Source organism: Narcine bancroftii, chromosome 6, assembly GCF_036971445.1.
Source record: "Narcine bancroftii isolate sNarBan1 chromosome 6, sNarBan1.hap1, whole genome shotgun sequence".
In the NCBI taxonomy this organism is placed as follows: Eukaryota; Metazoa; Chordata; class Chondrichthyes; order Torpediniformes; family Narcinidae; genus Narcine; species Narcine bancroftii.
In genome coordinates this window covers 144,804,798-144,824,637 of record NC_091474.1, presented here as the reverse complement: position 1 = coordinate 144,824,637, position 19,840 = coordinate 144,804,798, and positions in this window count along the sequence as shown.

Below are 19,840 nucleotides of genomic sequence, written 5' to 3'. Positions count from 1 at the left end.
GTAGTGTTACAATTTTGATCCAGTGTAATTTTTATTAGGAGATATTAAGTTGATAGCTTTTTTTTTTCACACCATAAATCACAATAGCCATGATATACACTTTTTCTTTTCCACACATTTACAGTGACTTTTTCTCCCCCCCCCCCCTCCCTCCTCCCAAGCCACCCCCCCACCCCCCCCTCTCATCCATTTTAGGTATACAATCTAGGTTGCATTAATTCAGTCAGACAATGTTGTCATTCAACAAAAATACACCAGAAATTCTATTGAGTCCATTCTTTTCTTTTCTTCTCCTTCCATCAACTTAGGTAATGTTTGTTCCCGGTAGGTTTTCGCTATTGTATTTAATGTAAGGCTCCCATACTTGTTCGAATATTTCAATATTATTTCTTAAACTATATGTTATTTTTTCTAATGGAATACATTTATTCATTTCTATATACCATTGTTGTATTTTCAAATTATCTTCCAATTTCCAGGTTGACATAATACATTTTTTTGCTACGGCTAGGGCTATCTTGACAAATCTTTTTTGTGCATCTTCCAAGTCAATTCCAAATTCTTTATTTTTTATGTTACTTAGGAGAAAGATCTCTGGATTCTTTGGTATATTGTTTTCTGTTATTTTATTTAATATCTGATTGAGATCATCCCAAAATTTTTCTACTCTCTCACATGTCCAGATTGCATGAATTGTTGTTCCCCTTTCTTTTTTACATCGAAAACATCTATCAGATACTGTTGGGTCCCATTTATTTAACTTTTGCGGTGTAATGTATAGTCTGTGTAACCAATTATATTGTATCATACGCAGCCTCGTATTTATTGTATTTCTCATCGTTCCAGAACATAATTTCTCCCATGTTTCCTTTTTTATCTTTATATTTAAATCTTGTTCCCATTTTTGTTTAGTTTTACCATTTGTTTCCTCATTCTCCTTTTCTTGCAGTTTGATATACATATTTGTTATAAATCTTTTGATTAACATTGTATCTGTAATCACATATTCAAGGTTACTTCCCTCTGGTAAACTCAAATTGCTTCCTAATTTATCTTTCAAGTAGGATCTCAGTTGGTAATATGCCAGCGCTGTATCTCCAGTTATATTGTACTTATCTCTCATTTGTTCCAAGGATAAGAATCTACTTCCTGAAAAACAATTTTCTATTCTTTTAATCCCTTTTTTTTCCCCATTTTCTAAAGGAAAGGTTGTCTATTGTAAAAGGGAGTAGCTTATTTTGCATCAATATTAGTTTTGGTATTTGATAATTTATTTTATTTCTTTCTACATGAATCTTCTTCCATATATTGAGGAGATGGTGTAATACTGGAGAAGTTCTATGTTGTACCAATTTTTCGTCCCATTTATATAATATGTGTTCAGGTATCTTTTCCCCTATTTTATCTAATTCTATTCTCGTCCAGTCTGGTTTTTCCCTTGTTTGATAAAAATCTGATAGGTACCTTAATTGTGCGGCTCTATAATAATTTTTGAAGTTTGGCAATTGTAAGCCTCCTTGTTTATACCATTCTGTTAATTTATCTAGTGCTATCCTCGGTTTCCCCCCTCTCCATAAAAATCTCCTTATTATTTTCTTTAACTCTTTGAAGAATTTTTCTGTCAGTTGTATTGGCAATGCCTGAAATAAGTATAGTATCCTTGGAAAAATGTTCATTTTAATACAGTTTATCCTTCCTATCAGTGTTAGTGGTAGCTCTTTCCAATGCTCTAAATCGTCCTGTAATTTTTTCATTAGTGGATTGTAATTGAGTTTATATAATTGGCCTAGATTTTTGTTTATTTGCACACCTAGGTATCTTATTGCCTGCATTTGCCATCTGAATGGGGATTCCTCCTTAAATTTTGAGAAATCCGCGTTATTCATAGGCATTGCTTCACTTTTATTTACGTTTATCTTGTATCCCGACACTTCTCCATATTCCTTCAATTTCTTATATAGTTCTTTTATTGATAGTTCTGGTTCTGTTAAGTACACTATCACATCATCCGCAAATAGACTGATTTTATATTCCCTGTCTTTTATTTTTATTCCTTTTATATTATTATCTATTCTTATCGATTCTGCTAGTGGTTCTATAGCTAGCGCAAACAATAATGGTGATAGTGGGCATCCCTGCCGCGTTGACCTGCTTAAGTTAAATTGCTTTGATACATGTCCATTTACTGTCACTTTCGCTAACGGTCCCTCATATAATGCTTTAATCCAATTAATATACTTCTCCGGTAAACTGAATTTTTGCAATACTTTGAACAAGTAATTCCATTCTACTCTGTCGAAGGCCTTCTCTGCGTCTAAAGCAACTGCTACTGCCGGTGCTTTATTTCCTTCTACTGCATGAATTAAGTTAATAAATTTACAAATATTGTCTGTTGTGCGTCTTTTTTTGATAAATCCAGTTTGGTCTAAATTTACCATTTTCGGTACCTGTTCTGCTAATCTGTTTGCTAATAGTTTAGCTATTATCTTATAATCTGTGTTTAGCAGAGATATTGGTCTATATGACGCTGGTGAGAGTGGATCTTTCCCTTGTTTTAGTATCACTGTAATTATTGCTGTTTTACATGAATCTGGTAAGTTTTGAGTCTCATCAATCTGGTTGATTACATCAAAGTGAGTATAAAGGTGGAAAGAAGATGGCGACAAAAAAAGAAAAATCGAAAGCAACGGTAAGAAGAGAGGAAGAGAAGACAAAGGAGGAAAAAGGTGAAGGCCTTACCTGTCCGAAGAGGCCCGCTGCGGAGAGAGAAACCCGCTCCCTCAGGTCGGTAAATAATGGACTACAAAAATGGCTCGCAGAGCCGAGTAAAAGTGCGCAACCGCGCATGCGCGATACTTCGTGCATGCGCGATGCGAATGAAAAAAAACACACCGACGGGAGGGGGGACCAGCTGGGGAGTCGATCTCCACAGCCGGCAACGACAGCTGCAGAACACCTGCAGCAAGAAGAGACCACAGAAGACAATAGAAACAAGAAAGAAGAGGAGGAAAGAGCACCAAAGAAACAACAGATGGCCAACCCAGAGGAAGAAGAAGAGGAAGAGGAAGAGTACAGGGAAATAGAAGAAGAAAAGAAAGGCAAGGTAAAGGATATACTTGCTCTTATTAAAGGATACATGGAGTCATTTAAAGAATGGCAAACACAGGAATTTAAGGATTTAAGAAAAAGAATAAACAACACAGAAGAGAAAATAAATAAAATGGAGATGACCTTAACAGAAATGGGAAAGAAAATGGACAAGATGGAAGAGCGGGCAGTAGCAGCAGAAATGGAGGTAGAAGACTTAAAAAAGAAATTGGAGAAATCTAATAAAAAAACTAAAGAGACACAAGAACTACTAGCTCAAAAAATAGATACAATGGAAAACCATAACAGAAGAAATAACATAAAGATAGTGGGCCTTAAGGAAGATGAAGAAGGCAAGAATATGAGGGAGTTTATAAAAGAGTGGATCCCTAAGACCCTAGGATGTCCAGAACTACAGCAAGAATTGGAAATAGAAAGGGCACATAGAGTATTGGCCTCTAAACCACAACCACAACAAAAACCAAGATCTATTGTAGTAAAATTCCTAAGATATACTACAAGAGAAAAGGTACTGGAGAAGACAATGGAAAAAGTAAGAGAGGGCAACAAACCACTGGAGTATAAAGGGCAAAAAATCTTCATTTATCCAGATATAAGTTTTGAACTCCTAAAGAAGAGAAAAGAGTTCAATACAGCAAAGGCGATTTTATGGAAGAAAGGGTATAAATTTATACTAAAGCATCCAGCGGTATTGAAAATATTTATTCCAGGACAACAAAACAGACTATTCTCGGATCCAGAAGAAGCACGAAAATTTGCAGAACAACTACAAAAATAGACTGAGGGAGGAAGACGGGTAATGAGAGTTAAGATGATCACAATTGATATGTATGTGGGTAAAGACAAAAATAGACTGAGGGATGAAGACGGGTAATGAGAGTAAAAATGATCACGATTGATATGTATGCGGGTAAAGAGGTATAAGAGTGAATAGAGACAAGGAGCATACGTGAATGTATCTGTACTTAGAGGAAAATATAGATAGTATAGACAAGAATTAATAAGGGAAGGTAATGGAATAGAGAGAATAAGGAGGGAATTAAAAGAGTGACCTTTGTGACATATGAAAAGTGAAATCTTTTCTGGGGGAGGCGGGGTGGGGGGAAATAGCGGTCACTGCAAAATCAGTTGACGCTTGCGAGTGGATTCGCAAATCCAAATGGAGAGGGGAGATGTGGTTGTCCGACAAGGGATAAAGGACAACTCAGGAGGTGAATGGGAGATTGGGAATAAATAAGATAGAAATAGGAGAATAAGGAAAATGTTGGATGTTGTAGGAATGTTGTCTTATAAAGAGTTGAAAATAAGAAAACAGAAATGGAAAAGGAGGAAAGGTAATGATGGAAAAACGGAAAGAGAAGATAAACAAAATATAAAAGGGCTACGCTGAACTATATGTCTTTAAATATTAATGGAATACATAACCAAATTAAAAGGAATAAACTACCAAATTTAAATGAATAAATGTATTCCATTAGAAAAAATAACATATTGGTTAAGAAATAATATTGAAATATTCGAACAAGTATAGGAGCCTTACATTAAATACAATAGCGAAAAGCTACCGGGGACAAACATTACCTAAGTTGATGGAAGGAGAAGGAAAGAAAAGAATGGACTCAGTAGAATTTCTGGTGTAATTTTGTTGAATGACAACATTGTCTGACTGGATTAATGCAACCTAGATTGTATACCTAAAATGGATGAGAGGGGGGGTGGGGGGGTGGTTTGGGAGGAAAGGGGGGGGGGAGAAAAAGTCACTGTATATGTGTGAAAAAGAAATTGTGTATATCATGGCTAATGTGATTTATGGTGTGAAAAAAAAAAAAATTAAAAAAAAAAAAAAAAAAATCTGGTTGATTACATCCAGGAGGGGCGGTATTATTAGATCTTTAAATGTTTTGTAGAATTCTATTGGGAGTCCATCCTCTCCTGGTGTCTTATTATTTGGTAAATTTTTTATTATCTCTTGTATTTCTACTGTTCCAAATGGTTCTGTTAATTTATTTTGTTCCTCTATTTGTAGTTTTGGTAGTTCAATTTTAGTCAAAAATTCATCTATTTTCCCTTCTTTCCCTTTGTTTTCAGTTCGGTATAATTGTTCATAGAATTCTCTGAAGTTTTCCTTAATTTCTTTTGGATTATATGTAATTTGTTTGTCTTTTTTCCTTGTTGCCAATACCATTTTCTTAGTTTGCTCTGTCTTAAGCTGCCATGCTAAGATTTTGTGTGTTTTTTCACCTAGTTCATAATATTTCTGTTTTGTCTTCATTATATTCTTCTCCACCTTATATGTTTGTAATGTTTCATATTTTATTTTTTTATCCGCCAATTCTCTTCTTTTGGTTGTATCTTCCTTTATTGCTATTTTTTTTTCTATGTTTATTATTTCCCTTTCCAACTGCTCTGTTTCCTGATTATAGTCCTTCTTCATCTTGGTTGCATAACTTATTATTTGTCCTCTAATGAATGCTTTCATTGCGTCCCATAGTATAAACTTATCTTCCACTGATTCCGTATTTACTTCAAAGTACATTTTTAATTGTTTTTCAATAAATTCTCTAAAATCCTGTCTTTTAAGTAGCATGGGGTTTAATCTCCATCTATACATTCTTGGAGGGATGTCCTCTAGCTCTATTGCCAATAACAGGGGTGAGTGGTCCGATAATAGTCTAGCTTTATATTCCGTTTTCCTAACTCTCCCTTGAATGTGGGCTGATAACAGGAATAGGTCTATCCTTGAGTATGTTTTATGTGTAGTCGAGTAGTATGAGTATTCCTTTTCTTTTGGGTTTTGTTTCCTCCATATGTCCACAAGTTTCATTTCTTGCATTGATTTAATTATAAATTTGGTTACTTTGTTCTTCCTGTTAATTTTTTTCCCCGTTTTATCCATATTTGGATCCAAATTCAGTTTGAAATCCCCTCCTATTAGTATGTTCCCTTGCGTATTAGCTACCTTCAGAAAGATATCTTGCATAAACTTTTGATCTTCTTCGTTAGGTGAATATATATTAAGTAGATTCCAAAGCTCCGAATATATCTGACATTTTATCATAACATATCTCCCTGCTGGATCTATTATTTCCTCTTCTATTTTAAATGGCACATTTTTGCTAATTAATATAGCCACTCCTCTTGCTTTTGAATTATACGATGCTGCTGTTACATGTCCTACCCAATCTCTCTTTAATTTCTTGTGCTCCAATTCAGTTAAGTGTGTTTCTTGGACAAATGCTATATCTATTTTTTCCTTTTTCAGTAAATTTAGTAGTTTCTTCCTTTTAATTTGGTTATGTATTCCATTAATATTTAGAGTCATATAGTTCAGCGTAGCCATTTTATATTTTGTTTATCTTCTCTTTCCGTTTTTCCATCATTACCTTTCCTCCTTTTCCATTTCTGTTTTCTTATTTTCAACTCTTTACCAGACAACATTCCTACAACATCCAACATTTTCCTTATTCTCCTATTTCTATCTTCTTTATCCCCAATCTCCCCTTCCCCTCCTGAGTTGTCCTTTATCCCTTGTCGGACAACCACATCTCCCCTCTCCATTTGGATTTGCGAATCCACTCGCAAGCGTCAACTGATTTTGCAGTGACCGCTCTTTTCCCCCACCCAGCCCCCCCCAGAAAAGATTTCACTTTTTATATGTCACAAAGGTCACTCTTTTAATTCCCTCCTTATTCTCTCTATTCCATTACCTTCCCTTATTAATTCTTGTCTATACTATCTATGTTTTCCTCTAATTACAGATACTTTCACGTCTGCCCATTGTCTCTATTCACTCTTATACCTCTTTACCCGCATACATATCAATCGTGGTCATTTTTACCCTCATTACCCGTCTTCATCCCTCAGTCTATTTTTGTCTTTACCCACATACATATCAATCGTGATCATTTTTGTTCTCATTACCCGTCTTCATCCCTCAGTCTATTTTTGTAATTGTTCTGCAAATTTTCGTGCTTCTTCTGGATCTGAGAACAGTCTGTTTTGTTGTCCTGGAATAAATATTTTCAATACCGCAGGATGCTTCAGTGTAAATTTATATCCTTTCTTCCATAAAATCGCTTTTGCTGTATTGAACTCTTTTCTCTTCTTTAGGAGTTCAAAGCTTATATCTGGATAAATGAAGATTTTTTGCCCTTTATACTCCAGTGGTTTGTTGCCCACTCTTACTTTTTCCATTGTCTTCTCCAGTACCTTTTCTCTTGTAGTATATCTTAGGAATTTTACTACAATAGATCTTGGTTTTTGTTGTGGTTGTGGTTTAGGGGCCAATGCTCTATGTGCCCTTTCTATTTCCATTTCTTGCTGTAGTTCTGGACATCCTAGGGCCTTAGGGATCCATTCTTTTATAAACTCCCTCATATTCTTGCCTTCTTCATCTTCCTTAAGGCCCACTATCTTTATGTTATTTCTTCTGTTATAATTTTCCATTATATCTATTTTTTGGGCTAGTAATTCTTGTGTCTCTTTAGTTTTTTTATTAGATTCCTCCAATTTCTTTTTTAAGTCTTCTACCTCCATTTCTGCTGCTATTGCCCGTTCTTCCATCTTGTCCATTTTTTTCCCCATTTCTGTTAAGGTCATATCCATTTTATTTATTTTCTTTTCTGTGTTGTTTATTCTTCTTCTTAAATCATTGAATTCCTGTGTTTGCCATTCTTTAAATGACTCCATGTATCCTCTAACAAGAGCAAGTATATCCTTTACCTTGCCTTTCCCTTTATCTATTTCACTGTATTCTTCCTCTTCTTCTTCCTCTGGGTTGGCCATCTGTTGTTTCTTTGATGCCCTTTCCTCCTCTTCTTTCTTGTTTCCATTGTCTTCTGTGGTCTCTTCTTGCTGCAGGTGTTCTGCAGCTGTCGTTGCCGGCTGTGGAGATCGACTCCCCAGCTGGTCCCCCCTCCCGTCGGTGTGTTTTTTTTCATGCGCATCGCGCATGCGCGACTCCTCGCGCATGCGCGGTTGCGCACTTTTACTCGGCTCTGTGAGCCATTGTTGTAGTTCTTTTTCTACCGACCTGAGGTAGTGGGGTCCTCTCTCCACAGCGGGCCTCTTCGGACAGGTAAGGCCTTCACCTTTTTCCTCCGTTGTCTTCTCTTCCTCTCTTCTTTCCGTTGATTTTGATTTTTCTCCTTTTGTCTCCATCTTCTTTCCACCTTTATACTCACTTTTCTTTAACTTGTATTTCTGTGCCTTTGTATTTTCTCTTGTTTTTCCCGACTTTTCTGGAGAGGGCTGGAGTTCACCGTCCGGCCACTACTCCATCACGTGACTCCTCACCAGTTGATAGCTTAAAGATTGAGATTGACCATGTATCAAAATGAATTTTTGCATTTGTCTCTGGCTATTTCTAAAAAGTGTTTAGCTATTACATGGAAATCTGACTCGGTTTTAGATATGAAAAGATGGCATAATGAAATGAAAGCCTATATTCCTTTAGAAAAGATAACATATAATTTAAGAGATAAATATTTTTTCTTTACTAAACTTTGGAGACCTTATTTGAAAACTATTGGTGTTAGAATTTGATCTCTCGGTCCGTTCCGATAGGTGCCACTGTTCCTGCAGCCAAAAAGTTTAAATGTGATTGTAGTAAATGATGATCTCCTTTTTCTTTCTTTGTAGGTGGGGATGGGTAGTTGGGCATGTTTTATATATAAATGACTAATCATATTATGTCTCTATTAATATGTAGTAACTAATGTTATTTTAAGATATTTTAAATTTTAAATAAAATATTAAAGAAAAGTGGAGGGTCTAGAGAAAAGTACAAAAGCAGAAGCTGTCATCTTTTGGCAGTGAGGGGTCCATTTAAGAGTCTGATAATAGCAGGAAAGAAAGAGTCATGGAACCATTTGAAGTACATGTATCTTCTGCTCAACACATGCAGGGAGAAGAGAGTGTGACCAGGGTGGGATGAGTCCTTTAATATTTTTGCTGCTTTTCAAAGAGAGCAGGAGGATTGGACAGAGTTGATGGAAGGGAGAATACACAAAAGTGCTGGAAGAACTCAGCAGGGCTTGCAGCATCCCTTCATCAGGAATGCCAATGCCTGAATAAGAAGGTGGAGTGGGGGATAGGAGAAGGGGAATGGATGGAGTTTATTTCTGTGATGGCCTGAGGTGAGTTTACAACTGTGCAATTTCTTGTGGTCTTGGTCAGAGTAGTTCCTCTACCAAGCTGTGGTGCATCTCAATAGAGTACAGGTGTGCATTGCTTAACGACTGATCGGGCAATGTCCAACCGCATACGTCTGTCGTCCGTGGTCCGATCGGGTTATATTGGCGTTCAGGCATAAATATCGATCTGAGAATGCGAGAATGGGATTTAGCGGACGTAACTGGAACTGAAGAAGAGGCAAGGGAAAAGGAAACTACAGAAGGAGAAGAACAGGTGCAGAAGTTAATGGGTTAACCAAATTATTTTCAGACCTTAACAGCTTGCTGAAGAGATGGACTCAAACACTGAACACTTTTCTCTGATAGAGAGGAACCCTCATGCAGTGTTTTCTGCATATAAAGAAGTTTATGAAGAAAAGAAAAATCAATTTAGTCAAACAGCACTGGACATATTCCTGAAGAAGCCGACACCTCTGCAAGAAGAGCCTCAGCCAGGTCCTTCAGGCATTAGAGTGACAGTTCATCAATGGAAGTTATTAGACGTGAAACTTTTCCATTGGAGCACTGTGAGGAAGTTGAGAACAGTGACGTGGATGACCCTGATCCTCTTTGTTAAACTGTATGTGATATAGGCTAATAAAGCGTTTACATAAAAGTTTAAAAAGTAAAAAAAAATAAACAGCTTAATTTATCATAAGTTCAGTATCCCATATAGTTTTGCTAAGTATATACAGTAATACGGTGTTTGCACAATGTCCACATCACATAACATCCATTATGACAGAATGTACCGTGGACGTTAAATGGCATATAGCTATACTTTCTGTGGTGTATCTTTAAAATTTATCTCAGTGTCATGCTGAATTTCATTTTGCTTCTAGATGTTTCTGGATGTATGTAAAGAAGCATCCTGTAATTTAGCCTTAATGCATCTCTGGACTGATGCATTCATCTCATTAACATGGAATACGCATCGCTGGATAGGTGTCAATGGGAAAGCTTCAGTCTTCACTGAAAGGTTGTCTACTGTGGATGTGGAAATGTTTAGAACTGAAATTGTGCCTCAATAGTAGTGTACTTGCCTCAGGAATTCCAGGAAGAGCTGGAGACAGTGGTCATCCAAACACAGGTGGGGCTTTTATGAGGCTTCACCATAAATCTGATATTTTTGATGTTTCTTCAAAGGCCAACCAGTGAGTTCCATATTATAACTCTCTAGTAATATATTTTCTCCCAAAATCCTAATTGGATTACACATTTATTCCTCAGAGTTTTGACTTACAATACAGGTGGAAATAATAGCTCTGATATTTCTAAGGAGGTGGAAAATGCACAGGAATGGGAGCAGAGTCTTGCCGAACTCGACGGAGCTTCTTTCTATCTAACTCATTCCACAATGGGGATTTAATTTTTATTTGAGAAATAGTGCAGAATGGGTGATGGGCAGTTGGCTAGTCAACTCTTCTGGAAAATAAAACATGACAGCAGAATACAGGCCCTTCAGCAGCCTATGTGAACCTACTCCACAACAATCTAATTTTACCCTACCTCACACTCATAACCCTCTATTTTTCTTACATTGATGTGCCTATCTAATAGTCTTCTGATTGGCTCATTTGCACCAACCTCTGTTGTACCAACTTCCACCATCAATGCTTTCATTCTGAGTAAAAATCCTACGTCTGACATTTCCCCTAAACTTTCCTCCACTCACTTTAAACAAATGACCTCTAGATTGGCTATTGTCAACCTGGGAGAAAGGTGCTGGCTCTCCACCTTATCTAGGCCCCTCATAATCTTATATTGTCGTCGTCGTGGTTATCCCTCGCAGTCGAGGATGATGGGCTTCATTTCGTTGATTCACAGAGCGAAGACGCCTGAGCATTTATTTGTTTAACTTGATGTTGTATTCCAAGAAGCACACAATACTTCACAAATCAACCAAATAATTCCAGTGGCATGGAGACCATGATGATTGGAGCTGATGGATCTGTTATTGCCTTCACAGTTATTGAGTTCAGAATAGCTTCGTCTGCCTGTTCCGCTGTTGAGGACTTAGTTGGATTGTTCTTTGTCAGGGACCTCACCCTCGACCTTGTCACCATGGGTGACCCCATGAGGACATCACTCCAAATGGCATCACTCTCGGGATCACAGGACAAGGTGACAATCCACGGAGAAGTAATCTTATACACCTCTATTAAGTTACCTCTCATCCTTTATCATATCCTTAGTTTTTATTTCTGTTGACTTCCGTGGACTTAACAATCTGGAGAATGTAAAGTAGGATGGTCATCTACTATCCTTCCATTTTATGCCATTAAAAAGTCTATATCAGCTCCAAAACTTTCAATGATAACCATTCTTAAACTAATAGTCAGGCCTGATTTGACTCTGATTAAACCAGCAACTCAAGTATCATATTGCACATTATGGCCTATTTGTTTGACTACTATAACAGTGTGACTTCTCTCTGAGACATTTATTTTTTTAAATTTGCATCATGGTAGAATCTGATTTCACCCAAATTAACCCACAACCCCGTACGTTATTGTAAGGTGGGAGGAAACCAGAGCACCTGAAGGAAACCCTCGCAGACACGAGGAGAAAGTACAAACTCCTTATGAACAGCGCTAGATTTGAACCCTGGTCGCTGGTGCTGTAATAATGTTGTGCTAAACGCTATGCTAATCATGCCATTATTGAAGTTACCTTAAAAGTGTTTACCAGTATAATAGAATTATAGTGGTAAACACTTTTAAGGTAAGATATTGTAAGGATTTGCATGCTGGGTAAACAATTTAAGAATAGATGTCCTATCAGCACTATTCCTGTCAATTTTATGGAAGTAACTTGGGCTTAATGGTTTCATATGTGATAAACTGTGAAATTCTTTGGTGTTCGTCTTCATCGTGGTTATATCTTGAGAATATGATGGACACCAACAGTTAGACAGAGTTTGCCTCTTAAACTTACCCAAAGACCTGATGGGTTTTAAAGACCTCTGGAATAATTAGCCTCAAAACTAGCAAGGAAACTGAGCCTGGTTGGAAGGCAGAATAAATACATTTTTTTTTGCATTTTATTTTCCCTTCATATTTGTACAATCCATTGCTTAAACCTTGACTGGGCAACACTGTTTAAAGTAGTGGTTAGCACAAGGCTAACACAGCGCCAGTGGCCCAGGATCGAAGCCTTAAGCAGTTTTTATGTTCTACCTGCATCTGCGTGGGTTTTCTCCAGGTGCTCTGGTTTCCCCCCAGCCTTCAAAATATATGGGGGTTGTAGGCTCATTGTGGTCTTTGGGCAACATGGGCTTGGGGGCTGGAATGGCCTGTTACAATAAAAAAAACATATTAAGCAGGGTCTCCTAATTTGCATACAATTACTGGCTTGAGTGAATTTTACAGATTCCTGGAAAATTTGGTGCTTTCCATCTACATTGTACTACATTGATTCTGTATTAGGCAGCTGCCCCAGCAGCATCAAGCATCATCAGCACCACCAGGCTGGTTTGAACGGATGGGAAATCTTTTAAGATTGCAGGAAGGTAGCATGCTAGAAATTATATTGTAAGAAACTTTTGTGTCTTCTCTTCAGTAACCAAGTTGTCTAATCTCAGTCTTGCCACATAAAGGCTGTGTGCATTGGAAGTCTGAATGTGCAAAGGAAGAGACATTCTGACATGCTGTGATTGCTGTTAAATATCTCCAACCAATGGGTCTTCCCCCTTAAGTTTGTACAGGTTATATTATTTCCTATCTGAGAGCATGGTTCCTTCACGATTTCAATGGCCTCATCCATTGCTTGACCATTCCTTTTTCCTGTCCACCGAATGATTCCTGATGAATGCACAATGAGCAGACAGCAGAGGTTTTTCTTCTTTTGTGACACTCATGTGCTATTGATTTTGCCATAGCCATATTGAAAATATCCATTTTGTTGAGTTCCATGTCAAATTAAAATTTCAGCCATGCAATTTGCTGTTAGTTCAGCTCTCAACGCCATGCTGAAACTTCTTTTACAATTCTCTCAGTTATGTTTTGGTGTGTGCATATATAAATTAAGCACAGTTGAATGGATATCCGTCAGCAGAGCTCACCTATGCATGTAATCACAGACAACTATCATGTGCTCTTCCAAGTGGCAAACTCTGTGGTGAGCTATTGTGAACTCATTTTGCAAGCAGAAAATTGGGTGCCCTTATCTCTCAAGTGTGCATTGACACTGATTAACACAAGCAGAACCACAGCCTTCATCTGTGCTTTAAAATGCAAAACTAGCCTCAGATCTTGTAATTCTCACAGTCCCATTTACTGCATGTGTACTGTCTAAAGCTGGTTCCCTATGTCCTGCTAGGTCACCATTCAAAATTATTTTAATTAAAATTTCTCCATGGGCTCACCCATCTCTTCTTTTGACTTGGATTCCTGCCAGGTTCAAAAAGAAAAGCAGCAGGTGGACATGCTGCGATAAGGACACTGAGACTCTACAACGGGATACAGATAGGTTGAGTGAGTGGGTAAAACGTTATATAAAGGAGCTTAATGCAATAAGGACTGAGGTAAGGAATGAGGAATGAAAATCCTGATGATTGTCTAAATGGAGTGAATACAGAGGGATCCAGGTGCTTTGTATGAACATCAACATTTTGCATCAGGTTCAGCAAGCCATTAAGAAGGAAAAGTGCACATTGAACTCATTAGCTAAGGGCTTCAGGAATTATTGTTGCGATTGTCCAAAGTGTTGGTAAGTCTGTACTTGGAGTACTGTACTGCGTTTAGTTTAGTCTTAGTATTTAAGGAACAATATACTAAATTTGTAAGCAATTGAGAAGAGATTCAACAAGTTAATCCCTGAGATGAGGAGGTTGTCTTATCATGAATGGCTAAGAATATTAAATCTAGTTTTGTAAGAAATTAGAACAATGAGCATCATTTTAGTGACATTTATTCGCTCCTAAAGAGGCATGACAAAATTAATGTTGAAATGTTTCCATTAGTGGGAGAGACTTGAACGAAGAGATACAAATACAAGATAAGGTTGCAATGATTTAAAACTGAGATTAGCGGAGTTTATTCGAACAGAGGTTTGTGACTTCTTTGCCTCAGAGGGTTGTAGAGGCGAGGAGGTACTTAAAGAGGAAGTAGGTAGATCTTTTGAACAAGCACAATTTAGGAGGAAATGATTGATAAAACTTGGTGGTGAGTAAATGAGAACAGTTGTTTTTCAGACTAATGAGGTTGAAAATCTTACTGTGGTGTAATTTTTCCATGTTGTGCAGTTGTTGGGATATTTTGGGATGTTCTATACCAGAAAAATGTGTAAGTGGTAAAGAGAACAGGACTGAAACGTCAGGAGCAACATTTCCCGACACTGCAGTGATGCGCACAGGATTTATTTTAGGAGATGTGTGAGTCAAGGTGAAGGCCTATAAACATAATGTATTGTCTGTTTCTTTGATTTGAAGATAAATTTTTAATGAAATCACTGTAGGTTCTGAAAGCTAGTGAGGAAAGAACAACAGACCAACATCATTGGCAGCAACCACAGTCCTGATTGGTTAGAATTCACAAATCAGCAATAAGACAGTAAGACGTAGGAGAAGAATTAGCTGATTTGCCCATTGAGTCAGCTCTGCCATTCAAATCAAGCCTGATGTATTTTTTTTTCAATTCCTTTCTCCTGCCTTCTCCACATAACCATTGGCATCTTTATTAATCAAGAAATTATCAACCTCTGCTTTAAATATACTCAGTGACATGACGGCCATAGCCATTTGCTGCAATGAATTGCACAGACTCACCATCCTCTGGCTGAAGAAATTTCTCCTCATATGCTCAGAAACTCTTTTGGTTCACTAAAGGTAACCTGGTACTCATGGAAAATTGAATCCTTTGCAAAATCAATGAAATTAGCCAACATGAGAAACATATCTCATGGAAGAACTCAACTGGTCGAGCAGCATCTGTAAAGGGTGGCCATTCCAAAAGAAGACATGGTCATAGGTTACCATTTATATATTTGCATATATTTATACAGTGTGTTTAAAATATATATATTTTTATAAGATTTAAACGATTTTGCAAAAACACAAATGCAAACACACTGTATATATATATATCTATATATGGTAACCCATGATCATGTCCTCCTTTGGAGTGGCTACCATAGAAGGGATGGTTGAGTTTCAGGTCAAGAATCTGCCTCAGGACTGAGAATGTAGAGATAAGATAGCTGATAAGGATAGTTTTTGGATTTTTTTTAGACATCCAGCATGGTAACAGGCCCCTCCGGTCCACGAGCACGTGTCATCCAAATACACCAATTCACCTACCAAGCCTGTACTTTTGGAAGGGTGGAAGGAAACCAGTGCACCTGGAGGAAACTCATGCAGATGCAGGCAGAGCACCGTACTCGACCCTGTAAAAAATGGTGCTGTAATAGTGTTGCGCTACCCACTACACTAACCTTGCTACCCTTAATTATGTAAGGGTTCTGTTCCTGAGAACTAGCTGTGAACCGATTTCTCCCTGTCAGAAATGTCCATTTTCTTTATAGTATCAGTCTACGTCTACTTGCTGTAATCCTTTCATTTTATTGAATAATCACCCTGAAACTTGAAATATTGTATTATAAGCTTGAAAAATGCTTTAATATTTTATGGGAGAATTTACCTGAAATTGGACTTTTGTAAGTCAGTCACTGAAAAGCTCAGAGTTTCTCCTGAAGATTGAATGCAGATGCTCTACAAGGTGGTCACCTGATTGCATTTAGTTTTTCCAATGTAGAAGAGACCACATTATGAATACTATATTCATACCTTAGATTGAAAGAAGTGCAAGAGAATTGCTGCTTCATCTGCAAGGACAGTTTGGGTCTCTGGTTGGTGAAAAAAGAAGAGGTGAAAGGACAAATATTGCATCGCCTATGGTTGCATGGAAAAGTGCCATTAGAAATGGGATGGTTGGCAGGAACAGAAGTGTGGTTCAGGGAGTCATGAAGGGAACATTCCCTGTGAAGTACAGAAAGAAGAAAGATGAAACTGTGCCAGGAAAATGTGTGCAATCGTTATGATGGTGGTGGAAGTTAAGGAAAATGATCAAATAGAGAGGGTGGTGGGGTGGAAAGCAAAGATAAGAAGAACTCTATCTTTGCTCTGAGGAGAGGAGGTGAGAGCAGAGGCACAGGAAACAATGATGGGAGGGAAGCCATGGTTCAGGAAAAAAGAACTTTTGAAGTACCTATATAGAAAGTCTAATAAATGGAAAAAGTCTGACAGAGATGGAGGAACTTGGAGAATGGATAGAGTAGACAAATGGAATAGAGAAATTTGTTGGAATTCTTTGAGGAGGTAACAAGCAAAATAAACAAAAGAGAGTCAGTTTTTATTGTTGGATTTTCAGATGACCTTTGATGAGGTGCTGCACACAAGGCTACTAAACAGAATAGGAGCACACGATATTATGGGAAAGATACGAGCACGGATAGAAGATTGGCTGATTGAGAGAAGGCAAATAGTAGGATTGTGGTGATATGTAATTACACCACTAGGTCACCAGGGGTCATCCCGGTGATGTGGTGATATGTAATTACATATCACCACAGGGATAAAGGGGGCTTTTTCTGGCTGGCTGCTGGTGACTAAAGGTGGTCAGCAGGGGTCAGGGTTGGGCCCACTACCTCTTATGTTGCAAGTTTATGATTTGGATGTTGGAATTAATGTCGTTGAGGCCACTTTGTGGATGATACATAGGTAGGTGGAGGAGCAGACAGTGGTGAGGAAGAAGTGAGTCTGCAGAGTGAGTTGGGAGGATGGGCAAAGAAGTGGCAGAAAGAACAAAGCATAGGGAAGTGTATGGTCATGCACTTTGGTAGAAGGAATAAAGAAGTGGCCTATCTTTTAAATGGGGAGAGAATTCAGAAAGTGGAGGTCCAAGGGGACTTGGGAATCCTGGTGCAGGATTCCCTAAAGGTTCATTCAGGTTGAGTCAGCAATAAGGAAGGAAATTCAACATTAATTTCAAGAGGACTAGAATACAAAAGCAAAGATGTAATGCTGAGGCTTTTTGAGGCATTGGTTAGACAATATTTGGAGTATTCTGAGCAGTTTTGGGCCTCATCAGAATAGATGAGCTGGTATTGGAGAATGTCCAGAGGAAGTTTACGGGAATGATCCTGGGGATGAGAGGACTAATGTATCAGGAGTTTGATGGCTCTGGTCCTGTACTTACTGAGGATGGAAGATCTCATTGAAACTTACTGAAAATGGGAAGGATTGTGGAGAAGATGTTTCCAGTAGTGGGAGAGTCTAGGACCAGAAACCACATCCTCAGAATAAAAGGATATCACTTTTGAACAGAGATGAGGAGAAATTTCTTCTGCAAGAGGGTGGTGGATCCCTATAATTCATTGCCACAGATAGAACATAGAAAATAGGTGTTGGAGCAGGCCATTCACTTTGATCATGGCTGATCATTTACTCAGTACCCATACCCCCTGATCCCCTTAGCCACAAGGGCCAAATCTAACTCCCTCAAATATAGAAAAGGATCTGGCTTCAACAACTTCCTGTGGTAAAGAATTCGACACATTCACCACTCTCTGAGAGAAAAAAAAATTCTTATCTCAGTCCTAAAAGACTTCCCCCTTATCCTTAAACTGTGACCTCTGGTTCTGGTTTTCCCCAGCATTAGGAACAACCTTCCTGCATCTAGGGTGTCCAATCCCTTAAGAATTTTATATGTTTCTATAAGGTTCCCCCTCAATCTTCTAAATTCCAGTGAGTACAAGCCTAGTCAATCCAGCCTTTCTTCATATGTAAGTCCTGCCATCCCTGGTATCAATCAAGATGGTTGCAGAGGCCAAGCCATTGGATAGATTTAAAACAGAGGTTGATAGGTTCTTGATTAGTGTGTCAAGGGTTATGGTGTGAAGTCAGGACAATGAGGTTTAGACAAAAAATATGTCAACTCTGATTTGAATGGTGGAGAAGTATTGATGGGCTGAATGGCCTAATTCTTCTCCTAAATCTTATAGCCTTCTGGAATCCTTACAGAAGGCAAGGTAAAATGAAAAGTCGTCAAGATATGATATAGTAGGCTTGTAATAAATGTAAATACTTTCGCCTGAGAAAAAGACAGAAAGATCTAGAGAAGGAAGGGAGGAGTCAGAGATTCACCAATCTGAAGTCAAAGTCAAAGATGAAATTTAAAATTTATTATCAGAGCTCATACATGACATCATATACAATTTTTTTGGAAACTTTATTTATTCATTCAAAATACAAATAGTAGATAACATATACAACAATTAACCATAAACATGAACATTATTTTTTTATATTGAAAAAAAAAGAAAAGAAAAGAACCCCCCCCACTTCAGCCAACTCTCCTAAGGAGACCCATAAAGAAAAAAACATTAAGGAAAATTTAAACATACATATCAAGATCAAATCAACGTAAATTAAAATGTAAATATTCTGAATATAACAACCACTTATTAATTTAAAAAAACTGTAATTATCACGTGAAACATATGTAATTTTTTCCATTATTAAACAATATTTCATCTTGTTATGCCATCTATTAATATCATTCATATTTGTATCTTTCCACATACTAGCAATACATTTTTTCGCTACAGATAAAGCTAAATATACAAAATAAAGTTGAAATTTATCTAATCCCAAACCTTTCAGAGGTTGCAAACTGCCCAGTAAAAATACTGTTGGATCTAAAGGTATTTTAATCTTATATAAGTATTCTAAAAACAATTGAATTTTCTTCCAAAATGATTATATATATATATATATATATATATGTATATACATGACTAGACAGCTTGAAAAAAAGTTCCAATAGAATTACCACACCTAAAACACAAATCTGATTCATGAAAACCATACTTTTTAAATTTTTCAGGTGTTAAGTATAATTGACGTAGAAAATTATAATTAATCATTGCATAACATGCATTTATCAATCTAGTTACACTATCATGACAGATATCTAACCAATCATCCTCAGATAAAATAAAACCAATATCCGCTTCCCATTTACTTTTGGATTTATCCCAACACTTTTTATCCATACCATCCTGTAGTATTTGATACATAGATGAAATATAACCCTTCTCTGGTAGCTTCATAAGAAAAGTCTAAAATTTAGTCATTACAGGTAAAATCATATCTCTACCAAACGTATGTAAAAAGCAACATCAATTTTCATTTTCTTAATATACGCCAAGACTCACTTATGCTTGATCGGACTGTTTAAACCTCGAACATTAAAAGTAGCAAACTTCAACTTTGAGATATCTACTAATATTACTATATACCAATAATATCTTTATATGAAAACTCAAATCAACGTATATAGGCCCTCCAATAGGAGAAAAAAGTCACAAATTAAAAGCTAACTAAAATGAAAATAAAAAGCAATAAAGAAAAAAAAATCCCCCCCAAAAAAACTACCAAAAGGTAGTAATCCCTAAACAAAAATTGGGTATGGGTCACCCACCAGTGGCTGATGACTAGTAGAACCTAGAGCAAATCTCTCCCTCCCCAGCCAAACAAAGAATAACATCAAAATATAATG